We start from the raw sequence: 21698 nt of genomic DNA, 5'->3' as shown, positions 1-21698 counted from the left end.
GTAGCAACGCAACTTATTGTAACATGTCTACCTACTGTCAGCACAGGGAAGTGTGCCAATACCTTCCGAAAACACAAGCATGTTTGTTCAATAACAATCACTCGCCTGTGTGATTTTAGTTCTAAATGATATATTAAGGTTCTGGGTGTGATCCTTTTTTTAAACAAGTACAATAAAGTTTAAAGATCAAGTCCAGACACAAACACAATAATTTAAATATATTCCTCCATAGCGAACAAACATTTACTTTGTGTGCACCCAGATCTTGTAAATGTAGTAGTGTTCACTGTGTTATACATGTCTGTGTAGAGAGCAGAGCTGTGAGAGGGGCCCAGCAGGCCACACCCACTACAGGCTGCCTGGAGAAAACGACAGGAGGGGTGGAAACAAGACCAGTCATCTTGCACAAGGAGAGAGAGCAGCAGTGAGCGTCTTTATTACAGGAAGCTTACACTGGCACAGATCTGGAAGAAATACACAAAGCACACCAAGATTCAAGAAAAAATACGTATAGCTTTTTTGGGGGGATATTTTCTGTTTTGTCTGGGTTTTCGGCTTTGAAGATCAACTTTTTTCATAATTTGGACAGGATGAAGTGTCATGAAAATATGGCTATACGCTGTGGGTAAACCATATCTCCTGTGCCAATAAGCACACACTGGGCCAGATTCACAAAGAGATACGACGGCGTATCTCCTGATACGCCGTCGTATCTCTGAGATCCGACGTTCGGATCTATGCGACTGATTCATAAGAGTCAGTTACGCATAGATCTCCCTTAGATGCGACTGGTGTAAGTGACTTACACTGTCGGATCTTAGGCTGCAATCTCCCGCCGGCCGCTAGGTGTCGCCTCGGTTTTTTACGCGTCGGATATGCAAATGAGGAGAACCGCCGATTCAGTAACGAACGCCCGCTCGTCGCTTTTTTTTTACGTTGTTTGCGTTTGGCTTTTTCCGGCGGATAGTTACCCCTGCTATATGAGGGGTAGCTAATGTTAAGTATGGCCGCCGTTCCCGCGCCGAGTTTCAAATTTTTTACGTCGTTTGCGTAAGTCGGTCGGGAATACGGATGGCCGGAATTTACGTTGCCGCCGAAAACAATGACGTCCTAGCGTCATCATTTGGAGCATGCGCACTGAGAAATTTCGCCGGCGGCGCATGCGCAGTTAAATCGGCGCGGGAACGCGCCTGATTTAAATTGTAGACTTCCCCTAGCCACGGAATTTGAATTCCGCCGGGGGAGTTACGATCCGCCGGCGCAAGTTTGGAGGTAAGTGCTTTGTGAATACTGCACTAGCCTCGCAAAAGTGCGCCGGCGGATCGTAAATCACATAGATTACGCGGATCTAAAGATCCGCTAATCTATGTGAATCTGGCCCATTGAGTCTAACGGTATAATGCATCTTACCTATCACTCTATTTCCCTTTTATCCCCAAGTAAACAGACATAACCACAGCTTACGTTCTCAGCATCATTCTCTTTTGCGCCTCTCCCCAGCACTGCACTTGGTTTTTATTCAAACACAACAAGAGCAATGACAAACAGGAAGTGATGGCTCCAACAGCCAATTGCTTCCTCCATGGGAAATTACATTACAGCAAAAGACCTCCGCACAGGAAATGACCTCCACACAGGAAATGACCTCCACACAGGAAATTACCTCACAGAATGAGTTTATACAAACAACCAAGGAATAATGGCTAGGGGAGTCTTATGGGTGTGTCTGGGCAAGGGACAGCGTGTATGTTTTTCCTGTCTCCTGTACCTGGAAGCTAGACAAAGGAAGCCACATGGCTTTTAAACATGGACGCTCTTCCTGACCACGACAATTCAAAAGCTCTTCTATTACTGGCGCTGGTATGAATCCTTATTCTGCGTTGTTCAGAGAACTACCAGATGGGACTCAATCAGTGTCAGTCTGCCCCAGTCAGCTCTTTAGAGCAGGTTGCGGGAGTACTAACACTCGGAGACACTATGACAATACATATTAAATACATATTCATAAAATTTCCACAACAGAGGAAAAGTTAGAAACTCTTTCAGGATTTTATTGCCATTGTTGTCCCCTTTGGACAGATCTTCTGTCACTTCCCATCAGAACAGAAAGTCTTGATAAGTATCGCCAATGAAACACACAAAACCAAAAGCATATTTTTAGTAGAACAAAGGGTTAGAGCTTCTGGTTTCAGTTGATGCCAAATGTAATCTCCCCACCTCCACATTATTTTTCCAGGTGTCCTAGGGACAAGAAGCAAGAGAAAATCCCTCCAGTAAAGTAACATTAAAGGGGTTGTAAAGGAAAAAAATGTTTCCCCTAAATAGCTTCCTTTACCTTAGTGCAGTCCTCCTTCACTTACCTCATCCTTCGATTTTAAATGTCCTTATTTCTTCTGAGAAATCCTCACTTCCTGTTCTTCTGTCTGTAACTACACACCATAATGCAAGGCTTTCTCCCTGGTGTGGAGAAAGCCTCTTGAGGGGGGAGGGGGTGAGCAGGCAAGTCAGGACGCTCTCTACTTTGCAGATAGAGAAAGGAGCTGTTAGTGGGCGTCCTGACACTCCTGCTCGCCCCCTCCCCCTCAAGAGGCTTTCTCCACACCTTATTCTGCGTTCACGCATTACGGTGTGTAGTTACAGACAGAAGAACAGGAAGTGAGGATTTCTCAGAAGAAATAAGGACATTTAAAAATCTAAATCGAAGGATGAGGTAAGTGAAGGAGGACTGCACTAAGGTAAAGGAAGCTATTTAGGGAAAACATTTTTTTCCTTTACAACCCCTTTAAGAAATAAAAGCCTTACAATAAAAAAAATACACTTAAACAAATTGTATGAATGTCTTTTGTGTCAAATACATCTTCTATAGGCTTGGGACATTCTGGGAAGTTACTCCAGCATCTGGGATAGCCCTGTATGGACACTTTGCGTAGGCGTGGCTAGTGCAAAAAAGGTTTGACCAAGAAGAAGACATTACAGAGAATGAAAGGTAGGTAAGAAGCTGAGATGGGAGGTGCTAGTTCAGGACAATTCAGAAGTTGTGAAATGATGGGTCCGGACCATTTGGCTGCCCAAAGACCAGAGCACTTTTTGCGATTCGGCACTGCGTCGATTTAACTGAGAATTGCGCGGCCATGTGACGTGGCTCCCAAACAAAATTTACTTCCTTTTTTCCCACAAACAGAGCTTTCTTTTGGCGGCATTTGATCACCTCTGCGGTTTTTATTTTTTGCGCTATATACAAAAAAGAGCGTAAATTTTTGAAAAAAATTCAATTTTCTACATATTTTTGGTAAAAAAATGCAATAAGCATTTATTGATTGGTTTGTGCAAAAGTTATAGCATCTATAAAATAGTCGATAGTTTTATGGCATTTTTATTAATAATATTTTTTTTACTAGTAATGGTGGCGATCATCGATTTTTATCATGACTGCGACATTATGGCGCACACATCGGACACTTTTGACGCCATTTTGGGACCATTGTCATTTATACAGCGATCAGTGCTATAAAAATGCATTGATTACTGTGTAAATGACAATGGCAGTGAAGGGGTTAACCAGTAGCTAAGTGTGTCCTAGGGATGTGTTCTAACTGTGGGGGGTGGGCTACGTGTGACACAACAGTGATCACAGCTCCTGATCACATGGAGCGGTGATCAGTGTCCTTGTCACTAGGGAAATGCTGATGTAAGTACTGATGTGATCATGGGACCCGCGGTCACACTCACTGAGCTTGCGGCGGGCGGGCGCGTGCCCACAATGCCGCATCTTAAAGGGGATGTACCTGTATGCTCTTATGTCCAGCCGAGCCATTGTGTCAAAGTATATAGTCATGCGCTGGTCGGCAAGTGGTCAAAGGAGTTTAGTGTTAAAGTGCTATTTCAAGTCCACAATGGACTATCTGCCAGTTTTAGCTTCTTACCTTCCCTTCAAGGCAAGTAAGCTTAAAGGGTCACTAAAGGAATTTTTTTTAGCTAAATAGCTTCCTTTACCTTACTGCAGTACTGGTTTCATGCTCGTTTTTGCTTTGATGTTGCTGTAAAACTGCTCTGATCTCCACACTTCCTGGTTGTCTGGCTCCTTATAACCATCATACTGGGAGCTTTTCACGGTGGTCTAAGCTGTCATTACTGTGTGTCTAAAACTTAACAGAACCAATCAGATTCATTTTAAAAACAAAACACTGCCCTGGATTTGTTTGTTTTTGTTTTGTGGGTCTCTTTACTTCACATAAACATGAAACCAGTTTAAAAACGAAAGTGAAACTACAGGCACATTATATGATTGAATTTAATCTATTTTTAATCATTTTTAAAAGGAATCAGTTAACTTTTATGTCTCTATACCCTGTAAACAGTCATTTCAGCCCAAATTTTTTTTCCTTTAGTGATCCTTTAACTGCTCTTGTAACAAATAACATTTTTGTGATGAGTAATAGGAAATCCAATCGTTGAGTGACTTGGCTGGGTTTGGCCTGTTACTGGCTTCTATTTGTTACGAGGGTTCTTCAAAAGGTTTCTGCACTTTTTTAAATTGTATTATGTATAAAAAAAGTGCGAAAATCTTTTGAAGACCCCTCGTATATTTTGATTGGTATATGTTGGTAAATTGGTGTGTTGGTAAATTGGTAACAAGAGATTAAAAGGACTACTTACTACGTTATAAAATGCATAATGACAGCAGCCCTCTCCCATGAGGGGAGCACACACTTCAATGGATGACCCTTATGTGAAATACTGGTCAAATAAGGGAATTCAGTCATTTCCTTTTAGAACATCATCATATAAGCATCATATAAGCATGTACTTATTCTTTGGCCAACAAACCCTGTGATGTTACATCTTGGATTTACATAAAAGTTAGTATTGCTTTCCTGTTGACAGGTTGAACAAACAACTTAAGATGACGAGGTGGCCGAGTGGTTAAGGCGATGGACTGCTAATCCATTGTGCTCTGCACGCGTGGGTTCGAATCCCATCCTCGTCGCAGCATTTTCTTCATCCTTTGGGCCAGATTTAGTACCACATGCGATTGTTTTGAATGTCTTCCTGCCACAGCTATTCTTGGAAGACCCTGAAGAGTCTCCCACTGGTAATAGCAATCAATCCCATTCACAAGTATTAATGGGGCATTAAACCATTTAACCGATTGAGTGGCACCAAAAAATCCTGGCAATAGACTAGAGCAGTGGTGGCGAACCTTGGCACCCCAGATGTAGTTGAGCATCATTGGAAATGTAGTTCCAAAACATCTGGGGGCCAAGGTTTGCCACCGCTAGAATAAAGCATAGCTGCCTATATCATTTTAACCTAACATGATATCTTCTTTCACAGCTTCTGCTCTATGCAAGAATGATGTGGTCACACTAGGATCCCACTGTAGGCAAAAGGGATAAGCCCGATGTTCGCCTGTTCTCCGAATAGCGAACAATTTTGGGTGTTCGCGGCAAATTCGAAAACCACAAAACACCCTTTAAAAGTCTATGCTAATTTTAAAGTTTATTATGCAAGTTATTGTCATAAAAAGTGTTTGGGGACCTGGGTCCTGCCCCAGGGGACATGTATCAATGCAAAAAAGCTGGTGTGCTTGGGGGACAGGAGCCACACTGGGGCAGAGGTTCTGTCAGCTCTGCAGGGGCAGGCTCAAAGGCGGTTGATGCCACATCAGCTTAAAGGGGTTGTAAAGGAAATATTTTTTTTCATAATAAGCATCCTTTACCTGCAGACATTCCTCTTTTCACTTCCTCATTGTTCGTTTTTGCTCAGAAGTGGCTCTGTTTCTTCTCTGTTCTGTTCACTTCCTGCTTGTCTGATTTTACTGACCGCCGTGATGGGAGGCTTTACTGCGGTGGTCAGTAACGTGCTCAACCCCTCCTGGGAACTACATCTGTGTGGCAGGACGCTCTCTACGTGTTAGACACTTCAAGGAGCTGTGAATTAATGGGCGTGTCACAATTCATACTGGGAAATGTAATTCTTAGATGAACGAGTGATGCAAACCAGGAAGTGAATGAGAGAACAGAAACTAGAATGCCGGAGGTGATATAGATGAAGGAATTTAATAGGTATATACTTTTTTTTTAACAGAACATTACACTATTCTGTCTGTCTACCTTGCAGACATTAATTTTAGGCAAAAATGTTTTTCCTTTACAACTCCTTTAAGCCAGGAATGGTGGTTTGCGACAATGGCACCAACCTCCTCTCCGCCCTCCGACAGGGACAACTGACCCATGTGCACTGTTTAGCTCACGTCCTTAACTTGGTGGTGCAGCGGTTCTTAAAGCAGGCCAGGAATCTCTGTGTGCATTTCCGACGGTCATATAATGCCAGTGCTCGGCTGGCTGACCTCCAAAAGGAATACAACCTGCCCAAGAACCGCCTAATCTGTGACATGTTAACCAGGTGGAACTTTACGCTGGCCATGCTGCAGCGGCTGCACACGCAAGAGAGGGCCATCAATGAGTATCTGTGCCAATATGGCACCAGGACAGGGTCAGGTGAGCTTGTTTTTTTCCCCACGCCAGTGGGACATGATCAGGGATGCATGCACGGTCCTGTCACCATTGGAGGAGGCCACGAGGATGGTGAGCAGTGACAGTGCATGCATTAGTGACACTGTCCCTCTTATCCACCTGTTGGAGCACACGCTGTGTAGAATAATGGACAGGGCACTTGAGGCAGAACAGAGGGAGGAAGAGGAGGACTTCCTTACCTCTCAAGGCCCCCTTTATCCAGATAGTGTTCCTGCTGTCCCGCCTATCACACAGGAAGAGGACGAGGAGAAGGAGCATTGTGTCAGCATGGAGGTGGAGCCTAGCACTTAGCATCAGCAGCAGTCTTCAAGGGATCAATTACAGTCCCAAGAAACCCATGGACTTGTACGTGGCTGGGATGAGGTGGCTGCGGATCCTGTCGTCCTGAGTGACCCAGAGGACTCCAGACCGAATGCCTTAGCAAACCTACGCTGCATGACCTCCCTGATCTTGCAAAGCCTGCAGAAGGATCCTCGTATTCGTGGTATCAAGGAGAGGGATCATTACTGGCTGGCAACCCTCCTTGATCCACGTTACAAGAGTAAGGTTGCGGACCTTATCTTGCTGTCGCAAAGGGAGCAGAAGATGAAACATCTTTGGGAGGCCTTGCAGAATGTCCTGTGCAACGCATTCCCAGAGACTGGGAGGTTACAAAATCCTGGTCCTGGACAATGTGTTGCTGAGGCTTCGGTCAGTCAAAGAAGGAACAGTGGAGAAGGTGGCCGTCTGACCTATGCGTTCAGACAATTTTTTAATCTGCAGCCACAAGCAGGGCCGGCGCTCCTACTAGGCGAACTAGGCAGCCGCCTAGAGCGCACTGCCGCCAGGGAGCGCTGCCCCAGCTGCTGGGTCCCCTCCAGAAGATCGGTTCCTCCTCAGCTTATGGTGACTGATGCGGAGTGTAGCGGAAGGGCTCTATATGGCTGGCTGCAGAGTGACTAGGCAGGGAGAAGAAGCAGACTGATCTTCCCCTTCGCCGGACTAAGCCAGAGGTGACCATGCTGATGTCCAGCAGGCAGCAGCAGCCGTGGGTGTCAGCTCTCTGCCCGCCCCGCCTCCCTCCCTGGGTGATGTGCAACCATTGGAGGAGCAGGGCGGGCGGCATTGTGCATAGACACCCAGAATGGATCCACCCAGGCCCAGACTGGCCACACGCTGGGCCGAGGCCACAAAGCCACTTGTCCTGGAGGGGTGTGGAGCCCAAAGCAAAGCTGCTCCTGCAGCTTACCCAGCCACCAGGGGCCGTGCGTGACTGGTGATACTAACTACTGCCGCCCGCTGCCTGACTGTGACATGTGGAGGGAGATGGAAATAAGTGCTCCAAGGTAGGAACTTGTCAGGTGGTGGGGGAAGCGCTGGGGATGATCTTATCACTGGTGTGTGACCCTCTCCACTTGGCTCCATCCATCCACCTAGCTGTCCACTTTGCTATATTCTCCCTCCACCACGCTGCACCCCCCTCTGCTGTCCACTTGGCTGCACTTTCCCTCTGCTGTCCACCTGGCTGCACTTTCCCTCTGCTGTCCACTTGGCTGCACTTTCCCTCTGCTGTCCACCTGGCTGCACTTTCCCTCTGCTGTCCACCTAGCTGCACTTTCCCTCTGCTGTCCACCTGGCTGCACCCCTCCTCTGCTGTCCACCTGGCTGCACTTCTCCTCTGCTGTCCACCTGGCTGCACCCCCCTCCTCTTCACCTGGCTACACCTCTCCTCTCCACCTGGCTGCACCTCTCCTCTCCTCTCCACCTGGCTGCACCTCTCCTCTCCTCTCCACCTGGCTGAACCTCGCCTCTCCACCTGGCTGCACCTCTCCTCTCCTCTCCACCTGGCTGCACCTCTTCTCTCCACCTGGCTGAACCTCTCCTCTCCTCTCCGCCTGGCTGCACCTCTCCTCTCCTCCTGGCTGCACCTCTCCTCTCCACCTGGCTGGTCCTCTCCTCCTGGCTGCACCTCTCCTCTCCACCTGGCTGGCCCTCTCCACCTGGCTGCACCTCTCCTTTCCACCTGGCTGCACCTCTCCTATCCACCTGGCTGCACCTCTCCTCTCCACCTGGCTGCAACCCTCCTTTCCACCTGGCTGCACCTCTCCTCTCCACCTGGCTGCACCTCTCCTCTCCACCTGGCTGGTCCTCTCCTCCTGGCTGCACCTCTCCTCTCCACCTGGCTGGCCCTCTCCACCTTGCTGCACCTCTCCTTTCCACCTGGCTGCACCTCTCCTTTCCACCTGGCTGCACCTCTCCTCTCCACCTGGCTGCAACCCTCCTTTCCACCTGGCTGCACCTCTCCTCTCCACCTGGCTGCACCTCTCCTTTCCACCTGGCTGGTCCTCTCCACCTGGCTGCACCTCTCCTCTCCACCTGGCTGCACCTCTCCTTTCCATTTGGCTGCACCTCTCCTCTCCACCTGGCTGCACCTTTCCTCTCCACCTCGCTGCACCTCTTCTCTTCACCTGGCTGCACCTCTCCTTTCCACCTGGCTGCACCTCTCCTCTCCTCTCCACCTGGCTGCATCTCTCCTCTCCACCTGGCTGCACCTCTCCTGTCCATCTGGCTGCACCTCTCCTCTCCATCTGGCTGCACCTCTCCTCTCCTCTCCACCTGGCTGCACCTCTTCTCTCCACCTGGCTGAACCTCTCCTCTCCTCTCCGCCTGGCTGCACCTCTCCTCTCCTCCTGGCTGCACCTCTCCTCTCCACCTGGCTGGTCCTCTCCTCCTGGCTGCACCTCTCCTCTCCACCTGGCTGGCCCTCTCCACCTGGCTGCACCTCTCCTTTCCACCTGGCTGCACCTCTCCTATCCACCTGGCTGCACCTCTCCTCTCCACCTGGCTGCAACCCTCCTTTCCACCTGGCTGCACCTCTCCTCTCCACCTGGCTGCACCTCTCCTCTCCACCTGGCTGGTCCTCTCCTCCTGGCTGCACCTCTCCTCTCCACCTGGCTGGCCCTCTCCACCTTGCTGCACCTCTCCTTTCCACCTGGCTGCACCTCTCCTTTCCACCTGGCTGCACCTCTCCTCTCCACCTGGCTGCAACCCTCCTTTCCACCTGGCTGCACCTCTCCTCTCCACCTGGCTGCACCTCTCCTTTCCACCTGGCTGCACCTCTCCTCTCATCTCCACCTGGCTGCACCTCTCCTCTCCACCTGGCTGCACCTATCCTCTCCTCTCCACCTGGCTGCACCTCTTCTCTCCACCTGGCTGCACCTCTCCTCTCCTCTCCACCTGGCTGCACCTCTCCACCTGGCTGCACCTCTCCTCTCCTCTCCACCTGGCTGCACCTCTCCACCTGGCTGCACCTCTCCTCTCCACCTGGCTGCACCTCTCCTCTCCTGAGGCTTCGGTCAGTCAAAGAAGGAACAGTGGAGAAGGTGGCCGTCTGACCGATGCGTTCAGACAATTTTTTAATCTGCAGCCACAAGCAGGGCCGGCGCTCCCACAAAAAGTGGCCCGGTCATTGAGCAGCAATATGGTCCGGAGCTGAAGTGGTTAAATGACTTTTTTTCCTATAGAAATGTCATTTTGTGCAGGGACAGTTCTAAACACCTGAAACACCTGCCACTTCACAGGCATACTATAGACACCCAGCAGGTACGATATTTAAAGGAATATTTCACCTTTTTTTCACTTTAAGCATCATTAAAATCATTGCTCCCGGAAAAAAACGGGTGTTTTCAAAACTTTTTTTTGCATCGATACATGTCCCCTGGGGCAGGACCCGGGTCCCCAGACCCTTTTTAGGACAATAACTTGCATATTAGCCTTTAAAATTAGCACTTTTGATTTTAAATGTTCGAATCCCATAGACTTTAACAGGGTTCTAAAGTTCGCGTAAACTTTCGGCCCGTTTGCAGGTTCTGGTGCAAACCGAACCGGGGGTATTTGGCTCATCCCTACCACCGAGCAAGAGTTGTGGGGATGAGGCCCTTGTCCCCATCAACATGGGGACATCCTCCCCATGTTGAGGGCATGTGGCCTGGTGCGGTTCAGGGAGGGCGATCTCTCATCCCCCCTCTTTTCCTGCAGGCCTTTCAGGTTGCATGCTCGGATAAGGGTCTGCTATGGATTTTTGAGGGTCATCGGGTTCCCCTTAAAATCCATACCAGACATGAAGGGTCTGGTATGAAATTTGGGGGACCCCAACGCATTTTTCTTTTAATTTTGGTTCGGGGTTCCCCTTAATATTCATACCAGACCCAAAGGGCCTGGCAATAGACTGGAGGGGGAATAATGCTGTTTTTTTCAGTGACTTTTATCTGTATGGCTGGGACCCGACAATTCATTATAGCCGCGAGTAGTTTTAAATTACGTTTTTTCCTTTAGAAATCTCATTTTGTGCAGGGACTGTTCTAAACATGGGAAAAATGCGCCACTTTACAGGAATACTATAGACACCCCCCCAGGCACAAAATTTAATGGAATATTTTACTTTTATTGTTTCATTTTAAGCATTATTAAAATCACTGCTTCTGAAAAAAAAAAAAATTTTTTTTTTTTGCATGGATACATGTCCCCTGGGGCAGGACCCAGGTCCCCCAAACACTTTTTATGGCAATAACTTGCATATTAACCTTTAACCACTACCCGACGGGCGTACGACTTTATACGGCCGCGGGGTGGTTCTGAATCTCTAACAGGCCGTGTTTTTAGGGCCTGCGCGCGCATCCAGCGGCGAGGGCGCACATCCGGCGGCGGCACCCGCGTGCTCGCCGCATCGCTAAGATGCCGATGCGAGTGCCTGGCGGCCGTGATGTCCGCCAGGGACTCGGGATCGGCGGCTACAGGGACAAGACGTGGAGCTCTGTGTGTAAACACAGAGATCCATGTCCTGTCAGGGGAGAGAGGAGACCGATCTGTGTCCCTTGTACATAGGGACATAGATCGGTCACCTCCCCCAGTCACCCCCCCCTCCACCTACAGTTAGAACACAATTTAGGGTACATATTTAACCTCTTCCTCACCCCCTAGTGTTAACCCCTTCAATGCCAGTCACATTTATACAGTAATTAGTGCATATTTATAGCACTGATCGCTGTATAAATGTGAATGGCGCCAAAAATGTGTCAAAAGTGTCCGATGTGTCCGCCATAATGTCGCAGTCACGAAAAAAATGCTGACCGCCGCCATTAGTAGTAAAAAAAAAATGAATAATTCTGTCCCCTATTTTGTAAGCGCAATAACTTTTGCGCAAACCAGACGCTTCTTGCGATTTTTTTTATTTTTATTTTTTTCCCAAAAATATGTAGAAGAATACGTATCGCCTAGACTGAGAAAAAAAAATGTTTTTTAAAAAAAATTGGGCTATTTATTATAGCAACAAGTAAAAAATATTGTTTTTTTTTCAAAATTGTCGCTCTATTTTTGTTTATAGCGCAAAAAATAAAAACCGCAGAGGCGATCAAATACCACCAAAAGAAAGCTCTATTTTTGGGGAAAAAAGGATGTAAATTTTGTTTGGGAGCCACGTCGCACGACCGCGCAATTGTCAGTTAAAGTGACGCAGTGCCACAAGCTGAAATTTCACCTGGTCAGGAAGGGGTATATGTGCCCAGTAAGGAAGTGGTTAAAATTAGCACTTTTGATTTTCACGTTAGTTTCCGATAGACTTTAATGGTGTTCACGTGTTCAAACAATTTTTTTGCCTGTTCGCATTTTCTGCTGCAAACCGAACCGGAGGTGTTCAGCTCAACCCTAGTAGGCAATGGAGGTGAGATCTGCAGACACATTTATCTTGGGAGGAACAGCAAGGCACAGGAAGTTTTTCTAGCATTGGGTATTAGGTGGGCAGAGTTTTTTTGGCATAGGTGAGAGGGGTTTATGCTCCATTTCAAGACCTTAAATCCCACAAGTCAAAGTGAATGTAATCTAACACAGGGCATAGAGGAGGCTTTTAGTAGATAAAAGGTAGCAAGTGGAACAATTACATTTTAGACAGAATGAAGGAAAGGCTCACTAGCACACAGTTCTTCAATTTCAAGAGCTTTATTCATTGGCAGATCTAAACCGATACATACTTTATATGCAATCAATCAGGCACAATCAAATGCAAATCACACACATAGCCACACCTGATAATTAAAGTGTATCTATAGTCAAAATTGTAACTCATATATTCCATTTCCAATAATTTCTAGCCTACTCCTAATCATAATTTGAATGTGCGCATTCCCAGCATTACAAGGCAGGGTGGTACCATACACCAATCTGCTAAAAGTTTATGACCACTGACGGGTCAAGTGAATAACATTGATTATCTCATTACAATTGCATCTGACTCCACCAGACTCCTTGTGAGAGATAAAGCCCACCACCACCAGTAATAGTAGTGCTTTTCTCACCTCAAAGAATTGACCTCTGTCTTCACAGAAAAGTCAAACAAGCGGTTTTCCAACACACACACCGGGGAGGCAAAGGCAGATGGTAACCAGTCTGGACACCTTTAGATGATATTCGTTTTCCCGATGGCATGAAACATAAACACACAATCTAAGCGCTCTCCATAAAAAGTTGCTTGAAAGCGGTATTTATTGAATAAAATTTACAAACTCCATCATCTCGTATACAGCCACAGAGCAGCTATCCATGGTACAACGGTTCGGTCGGATTAGAGCGAGTGACGTCAGCAGAACGTGGCTCCTCCTCCCGTATGCGTTACGTCCTATGGGACTTCGTCAGCGGGGTGGAATACGGTGTCACCTGATGCATAATAACAACTCTGAAACTGATTCCTCTGCGACTGCACAGAGTACACTGGCTGATTAATTTTAATATATATATATAAACTATGGTGTGTGTGCAAATATATATAATGCATAGAATGCATTAAGATAAAAAAAAAACTTTACAACCACTTTAATATATTTTATATTTCTAAATAATTATGTTTATATAAGTAGATATTAATATGAGTATATCATTTATATTTTTATATTAATAAATGTATGTAAATATTAATTTAGTTTTCGTATTTTCACAATTGGCGCTATTTTTAGAATACACATTTGGGTTTTCTTTTTACACTATGTTATACATTTTCTTTTAACACTATTTTTAGTGCACTGGTTGAGTTGACAATGATTGAGTTTTATTAAGATAAAGGCTGACTATAAGTGTAAGAGAGACAATGAATAAATAAAGGAATGTAAAGGGCCATACACGCGGATGGCATCGTCCGGATCAATAGAAACAGCCACCCTAGCAAAAGCCGAACTTCTGCTGAAAGGGTGTGACCAAAAAAGGTCTATCGAACGGCATCCGGCATTGGCTGAGAGCACTGACCGGTTTGTCAGAACACAATAGCTCAGTGAGGGATATTGCTGTATCTATCGGATTTCTTCATCAACAAAATTGAAAAAATTCGGGTAAGTATTCGGCAAAACAATACTCCACTCAGCCCCCTCTTCAATCAAAACACCGACGGAACGCCTCTACAATCAACTAAGTTCACTTTGGAACCCATCTCCATTGATACCACAAAAAAATTCATTGGTGCGCTGCGCAACAGCACAGCACCCAATGACATCATTCCCACCAAGCTACTGAAGGAATGTGCCGACATCCTGGCGCCTCCGATCACACAGCTTATAAATCAGTCATTTAAGGAAGGCATAGTGCCTTCCCTGCTGAAAGAGGGCACAATCCTGCCGATCTTGAAAAAACCTAATTTGGATCCTATGGACCCAACTCACCGCCGTCCCATAACAGGTCTAAATGCTCTGTCCAAGATAATGGAGAAAGTGGTGGTAAATCAGCTGCAACAGCATCTGGATACCCACAACCTACTCGATCCATTTCAATCCGGGTTCCGTCCCGGACACGGGACAGAAACGGCCTTACTGAAAATATGGGATGATGCGCTCGAGGCCGCAGACGAAGGAGAATCGTGTCTCCTGGTTCTGCTGGACCTAAGCGCAGCCTTTGACACAGTAGACCATAAATTGCTACTGAGACGACTAACAGAAGTCGCCGGAGTCTCAGAAGATGCCTTACCATGGTTCTCCTCTTTTCTCGGAAACCGTTCACAAACAGTGAAACTGGGATCTTTCACGTCAGAAAAACGCGCGGTGCCATGTGGGGTCCCCCAAGGATCCCCCCTATCACCGGTGCTGTTTAATATCTATCTTCGTCCTCTCTTTGATATTATCAGTAGCCAAGAACTACTCTATCACTCGTATGCAGACGACACGCAGTTGTACTTTCGCATCTGCCAAAAAAAGGATCATCATCTCAGATTAGAGAATTGTCTCTCTTCAATAGAAAACTGGATGACTAAGAGTTATCTCAAACTCAATAGCGCTAAAACAGAACTCTTTATGTTCAATGCCAGTCGGAAGAGACAACCGACAACTAACTGGACACCTTCGCCCATCCTGGGTCAGACCATCTCCCCTAGCTCCAAAGTCAAAAGTCTAGGAGTCACGTTTGACACCTTCATGACAATGGACGCACAAATAGGGTCAGTAGTCAGCGGGACGCACCATTTGATGCGCCTTCTACGCAGACTTATTCCATTTATTCCCAAAGAAGACATAGCAGTCGTGGTGGGAACAATCGTGAATTCCAGACTGGACTATGCAAATGCCCTTTACCTCGGGCTCCCCAAGTACCAAATCGCTCGTCTTCAAGTCGTACAGAATACGGCCGCTAGACTTGTGACTGGGAAAAAATCTTGGGAATCAATCTCACCTTCGCTGAGATCCCTTCACTGGTTGCCAGTGAAAGACAGAATTGCATTCAAAGCACTCTGCCTGACACATAAGTGCATCCATGGGAAGGCTCCTCGATATCTTTGCGACAAGATCAAAACGCACAATTGCAACCGCATTCTGCGATCCACCGACCAAAATCTGGTCAAGGTTCCTAAAACCAAATACAAGTCCAAAGGAGAAAGAAGGTTTGCTTTCCAGGGCCCCAGGCTTTGGAATGCTTTGCCAACCAGCATTCGGTTGGAGCAAAACCACCTGTCTTTCAGAAGGCAGATCAAAACCCTGCTTTTCTGAAAGGCATGAGACACTAACAACTAGCGCCCAGAAGCGATTCAGTTCGCATGTGCCGCGCTATATAAATTTTTCATTCATTCATTCATTCACTAACATTGCACAGTTAGTACAGCGGAAACTCCCAAGCTCTTCATTTTTTTTTTCCGTTCAGCCCGCTGGGTTTAGCAAAAAATAATAATAATAATTGTTACATAGTAAGTAATGTTGAATAAAGACAGTAGTCCATCCAGTTCAACTTGTGTAGGTGTACATGTGTCAGCGTTTATAATTATTTCCCATATCCCTGTATGTTGTGATCTTTAAATGTGCATTCAAGAGTCTCTTAAAAATATCCATACTCCCCGCAGCCATCACCAATTGTGGAAGAGAGTTCCACATCCTTATTACCCTGACAGTGATGAACCCCCTGCGCAGTTTAACCACTTGCCAACCAGCCGCGGTCATTATATTGCGGCAAGTCGGGTCGATCACGCAAATCGCCCTAGCTGTATGTCGGTCCCGTGCACACCCGCTGCACAACAGGGAAGCTGATGTGCTTGGCCGGCGGCCGCAATGTCTGCCGACCACTCGTGATCGCTCCACACAGAGCCAGAATGGGGATCTATCAATGTAAACAAACAGATCCCTGTTCTGTCTGAGTACAGAGTAATTGTCTCTTCCTAGTGATTAGGAACAGCGATCTCTTTCTACTCCCAGTCAGTTTCCTCCCCACACAGTTAGAAACACCTCCCAGGGAGCATTTAACCCATTGATCGCTCCCTAGTGTTAACCCCTTCTCTGCCAGTGTCATTTATACAGTGATCAGTGCATTTTCATAGCACTGGTCTCTGTATAAATTTCATTGGTCCCAAAAAAGTGTCAAAAGTATCTGTCCACCACAATTTCGCAGTCCCACTAAATATCGCTGATCACCGCCATTACTAGTAAAAAAAAATTATAATAAAAATGCCATAAATATATCCCCTATTTTGTAGACACTAAAACTTTTGCGCAAACCAATCAATATATGCTTATTGTGATTTTTTTTACCAAAAGTGTGTAGAAGAATATGTATTGTCCTAAACTGATGAAGACATTTTTTTTTACTTTTTTTTTGGATATTTATTATAGCAAAAAGAAAAAATATCTATATAATTGTCGGTCTTTTTTTGTTTATGTAGCACTACCCCCGAAGGCGCTGCTGGTTTAATTTGGGTGACATGTTACCTCTATTTTTCCGCCGTCTAGGGTACTGGATGAGAGCTGTAATAAAGATAATGTCCACACTGTCGAAGTCTTTTCTGTGCTTTATTATCCAATGGGGTAAAATGGTAAAAATAGTAATAGGTGAAGAGATAGAAGAAATGGAAAATGGCGGATTCAGGTGTAACTCATTTCCGGAAACAATCCTGCTTCCAACGACATCTTTCGTCACCACTCTAGCCAGAGTGGGTATAGTCCACCTGGATAGGCCTCTCTCAAAGCCTAGCAGCCAGGGTGTCACTTGGAGCTTTAGCAAAGTCTCTGCCACAGACTTTCCCAAAGGGTGGAGATATTCTCAGTTCGAAATCCTTCTCAAACTGGATTTAGCACCCGGATCTCCTTCGGGACTGATAGGCGACCATCATTCAGGCTCTCAGAAACGATGTGTCCTTCGATGAAGCAACATGCCTCTCCTGAGATACCAGCCTCGTGCTCAGTATTCACCAAGACAGGTTCTTCATCGGTCGGCTTCCTCCCTCGGTGCGCATAGCACAGGACCACTTGTAAATTGCAGACCCAGTCTACCCACCAGGCCTACAAGGTAGATCATTTGCTCCGGACCAAGATGGTCCCGGAGCCAGGAACACTCTAACACACACCCCCCGGCCAGGAGGGCCACACATGGGGGCAGTGGGACGACTGCCCAGGCGGATGGCGGCAAAGACGACCCCGAACTGATGGTGTCTGCCCCCTAAATACCTCTCCCCGGCATGCACAGCGAGGTGACCAACCCTCCTGATTGGCTGCCGAGGAGAAGCATCCACACGACCTTGACCCCACTGCTGCCACCTGCCGTCTGGAGGTGTGAGGTTCCCCAGACAATGACCATGGACACACAGTACAGCCAGAGCTGAAGCAGAGGCCCTAAATTTAGCCAAATAAACATGGTCAGAGGCAACAAACTCTCTGACATTTACAGCAGCACCTGCTATAAAAGTAGCCAGGCGCTACATTTATAGTGCAAAAGAAGTAAGCTCTATTTGTGGGAAAAAATACATAATTTTGTTTGGGTACAATGTTGCACAACTGTGCAATTGTCAGTTAAAGTGACGCAGTGCTGTATGGAAACAAATGGCCTGGTCATTAAGTGGGAAAATCCTTCCCGGAGCTTAACTAGTTAAGGTTAAACAGCTTCTCCTCCAATCCTATTGTGTGGCCCCGTGTCCTCTTACACTCCTTGAGACTAAAATGTTTTTTTCCTATGCTGGGAGCACCATTGAGATATTTGTAAATAGCTATCATATCTCCTCTCAAGCGTTGTTTCTCCAGCAAGAATATATTTAGTGCGTGTACTAGGCTTTACCCTATAGGGTAAGTAACAGTAGAGAACAGGAGAGCCAATCCTATTAAAATGAGGCTTCCAAATGACAATCTTCCACCTTGTAGTGGGATTCACTATAAACGTGTTGCTATACAATCAGGTAATCAATCCTTTATAACCTATTTGTGATAAAGTGCACGCCTTTTACATTGTGTCTTTTTTACTGTTGCAGAACCAGTTTGACTCCAGGTAGTCTTGTTTAAACAAACCAGTTTTGTCAAGATAAATTAATCATAAAACTTTTACATTTTGGAAAGAATGCAAGAACGGTTCACTTTACTACTTCAATACAGTAAACTCCCCCCCCCCTTTCTGCCCAGGCCAATTTTCAGCTTTTAGCACTGTCACACTTTAAATGACAATTGTGCGGTCATGCTACACTATACCCATCAGGTCCGGTATGGATATTAAGGGGAACCCCGCACTCAGATTTTTAAAAAAATGGCGTGGTGGTCCCCCAGGCACTATATACTTTGAACAGCCGTATATATACTACACTGCCTGCCCTATATACTATGCAGAAAATTGGGCCTTTGGTGGTGTTGGTGGTACCAGAACACTGTAAGCCCTCACAGTTACTCTTGGTGGGTGCAGGAACGTGCCTGAAGTGTATTAGAAAGTATACAATGGATGCACTGTATTGTATACTGTGTACACCACCAGAAGCGTAGTAGAAACTGTACACCCTATATTAGATACTGTGTACACCGCCTGAAGTGTATTAGAAAGTGCACAAAAGCTGCACTGTATTGTATACTGTGTATACCACCAAGTGTAGTAGAAACTGTACACACTTTACCACATGTCATGCAATTTATTCAAGGGAATCTGGCAATTTGCAACTGTGTACTCCATGTAGCACACTTATGAACTCTGCACCTGTACATAGCATCTTCCTGAGTCCTGCACTCTGTACATAGCACCTTCCTGAGCCCTGCACTCTGTACATAGCATCCTTCTGAATCCTGAACACTGCATGTAGCATCCTCCTGAACAGGGTGCAGGTTGCCCTGCACCCTGCACATAGCATCCTCCTGAACTGTGCACACTGCATGTAGCATCCTCCTGAACCCTGCACCCTGCACATAGCATCCTCCTGAACCCTGCACAATGCATGTAGCACAATGCTGTATCCTGGCCTAGGCTATCAAGGCCCAGGCCTAGGGCAGCACTTTGCAGGGGGGACAGCATGGAAAGAGGGGGGCACTGCTTTTGACTGTCCTATCATCCTGAACCACAAACCTTCCTCACTGTGCTATATGTTTTCTGCTGCATCATTGGCATTGTTATATCTTCTTAGTCCTCTCCATAAAACTATCCGAAATTTTTGCTTAAAGTAGAACTATAGGCAACACTTTTTTTCATTTTGGATAGGGTTAAGGGAGGGTTATAACCCCTGTCAGTTAATTTTTTACCATCCCTGTCCCATTGCAGAGATTTCCCTTCACTTCCTGCCCCATAGTCAAACAGGAAGTGAGAGGAAATCTATGCAAATTAAGGGAATCCATTGCCCCCCCCTCCAGGCCCTCAGAACTAGTGTCCCAACTTGAAATTTTTAGGGCGGGTGTTAAACAGAAAGGGGTGTGACATTAACAGGAAGGGGTGGGTCATATTTAAATTAGGTGGTGCACAAGTTTCGTCAGGCCTAGGGCAGCACAAAACCTGAATACCCTACTGATGTAGCATCCTTCTGAACCCTGTAACCTGCACATAGCATCCTCCTGCACCCTGCACGTAACACAAGCATACAGGGGCACAATGACCACCAGCATACAGGGGCACACTGACCACCAATATACAGGGCCAGTGGTTACCAGTATACAGAGAACATAGCAAATTAAGTAAAACAACTATAATGCACTTAAAAATTCTCAAAAGAAATAAGAGAAAAATGCAGCGCTGCCCTACACTTCATCTATAAAATTGTACACATGGACATATAAGTGCAATGGTTAATACCCATAAATGAATATCCAATGCAAATCAACCAATGTATAACAATATTGCAGTGAGGGTGTCACCCCTTCTGCAAAAATATTTTGAGAGATTGCAGAGCTTCAATGTGCAAAAAATGGTGAAACCCCCTACATACAATTTATAAAAGAGAAACAATTTGGGACTTTGAATGTGGCAAAGACCTGGTAAAGCCCAGTGCCTCCATCCCTATCTAATAAAAAAGCGGGGAAGTGGGACTTTAAATGAAGCACATAGATACTATTAAAAGATTATAATATATATAAAAAATTGAATATGTCAATAACAAGGTACATAATAGTAATTACAGTGCATATAAAATCTCCAATACAATTCATGTATACACACACATACATATGAATATGTTAGAGGCAAGTATTCTCATTGTTCACATGTGCTTCATTAAAAGTGCCACTTCCCCATCCCCGCTTTTTTTCCCCCTACATACAATAATAATAATAACAGAGATGCAAATTAACCAGTGTATTGAAACATAGCAGTGATGGTGTCAACCTCTCTGCAAAAGGTAAGAAATATTGCAGAACTGCAATGTGCAAAGAGTGGCAAAACCCCCTATATATAATAATAATAATAATAAAATCTAAAATATGTACACCGATTGTACATTTTATTATTATTATATATAGGGTGTTTCATTACTATTTGCACATTTCAGCTCTGCAATATTTATTACTTTTTGCAGAAAGGGTGACACCATCACTGCTATGTTCTAATACACAGGTTGATTTGCATCTCTGTTAATATATTTGTATGTAGAAGGTTTTACCATTTTTTGTATATTGAAGCCCTGCAATTTCTCAAAATATTTTTGGAGAGCAGGTGAAACCATCACTACTATATTGTAGGGCTGTTACTGATGAACATTTTCGTGTTCAATTAATAGATTTTTTTTAAATCGATTAATCGACTAATTTCGATTAATTATAACGCACATACAGATTCAACTATTTTTAGCTGATCTCCTTGCATTGCAACTCTGCATTAGTCAGTGGTAAATGTGGTATACACTATATACAATCACCCGACACTAGTTAGTTTCCACAAGCCATGACTTAACTTCACAGTTCACACAAATACGTTTTAAATTCAAACTGTAGCACTGACGTAAGTAATTTTTTCTTATTAAACTTTAAGAAAAATGTAGAAAGTTAGTTTAACTTTAATTTTAAAATGTATCTAGTATATTGACTGTCAGTCACTTTATAGTAGGCAAGTAGGCATCACGCATACATACCAGAGTGTTTAAATTTTCTGGAAGCAGACATTGTGAAGGATATGCTTCAGTGTAATTCTCCCTGCTAGTAATTGTGTGTGTCTTAGAGGTAACCGGTTGATTTCAGGTATGACTCATTCCTGTGTTGAAATCTTAATGTCCCTTCCTCAGCCAGCTCCCTATTTGAAAGGGTAATTGATCTATTGTGTGTGTGAAGGAGACCTGTGTTTACTGTTTACTGTGATTAGATAAGGGGCTCATGTTAATTATTCTGATTGCTTCATTGTGGTAATTAACTCTTCTATATGCGGGGCCAAGCTGTCTAGATAACGTATTCTGTTACAACTAGTAATTACCTTCACTGATGTCATTATCTAAAGAAATGTGTCTTCAGAGTTGGC

The 21698-nt window shown here is 45.4% G+C and overlaps 1 non-coding gene across 1 annotated transcript; it reads left to right on the top strand.

Moving 5' to 3' along the window:
- The first annotated feature begins 4905 nt into the window (after positions 1-4905).
- On the top strand, positions 4906-4987 carry TRNAS-GCU. The gene has a single exon. It is a non-coding gene; the product is annotated as a tRNA-Ser (tRNA).
- Positions 4988-21698: the final 16711 nt, after the last annotated feature.

The sequence above is a fragment of the Rana temporaria genome, chromosome 3 (genome assembly GCF_905171775.1).
Source record: "Rana temporaria chromosome 3, aRanTem1.1, whole genome shotgun sequence".
NCBI classification, from domain to species: domain Eukaryota; kingdom Metazoa; phylum Chordata; class Amphibia; order Anura; family Ranidae; genus Rana; species Rana temporaria.
Note: the sequence above shows the minus strand (reverse complement) of the source record. Positions and strands in the feature narration are given on the sequence as shown.